The sequence below is a fragment of the Myotis brandtii genome, unplaced genomic scaffold (assembly GCF_000412655.1).
Source record: "Myotis brandtii unplaced genomic scaffold, ASM41265v1 scaffold115, whole genome shotgun sequence".
NCBI lineage: Eukaryota > Metazoa > Chordata > Mammalia > Chiroptera > Vespertilionidae > Myotis > Myotis brandtii.
This window is the reverse complement of record NW_005353967.1, coordinates 18,635,499-18,636,287: the sequence shown is the minus strand read 5'-3', so window position 1 is coordinate 18,636,287 and position 789 is coordinate 18,635,499.

The following is a 789-nucleotide window of genomic DNA, read 5'->3' as shown; positions in this document are numbered from 1 at the left end:
TTTCCTTCTCTTCCCTGGTCTTGGCCTCTCCTCCCTCCCTCCAGGCAGGGTTCGGAGTATCCGCAGTGCGAGCCTGCTCAGACTTGCCTGTTTGGAGAAGCCAAGCCCCGCGCCTCTCTCAGGGCCCCAGTCTCTTCCTCTGACAGGTCTCTGCACCTCCGCCCCTGCGTTCCGGTCTCAGATATCCCGCAAGCCCCACCCAAGTGGGCACAAACCCCCAAGAGTCCTCGGGAACATGCAGCCAGGTGCGCACTCGAAAGCCAAGTCCAGGGCGCACACAGCCCTGCCTAGGACATCTATCTTGCTTCCTGCCGCGTGTGCCCAGCACAGTAGCGTCTAGATTTGGGGTTTTGTTTGGGGGAAGGGGAAGGTTTTATTGCAGGACTCTATTTGCTTTAGGTCCAGGTATTTTCCTTTCAAGCAAGAACATCCTCGCGGCTTCCAAACACACCGCCGAGGCCGGGACTCCGCCAAGCTGGAGCCCGCAGTTCCAGGGCTCCGGTCCCACAGAGGCCGCGTTGGCAGCAGCTGCAGCGGCTGCTGAAGCTTGGCCAGGCCCAGAGCTTCGGGGAAACGGTCTTCTCAGCTCAGAAGGAACCGGTGTGTGACTGATGCCCGGCACTCACACGTGTGCATGTGTGTGTGCGCGTGTGTGCACGTGTGCGCGCGCCCACGTGTGTTGTGCACGAGAGGAAGGGAACGGGCTTCAGGAGAGAAGGAGTTCCATTGCCGCCCCAGAGTTCGCATTGCCGCCTCCTTTGTCTCCTTGCTCGGTCCCTGTCACACACA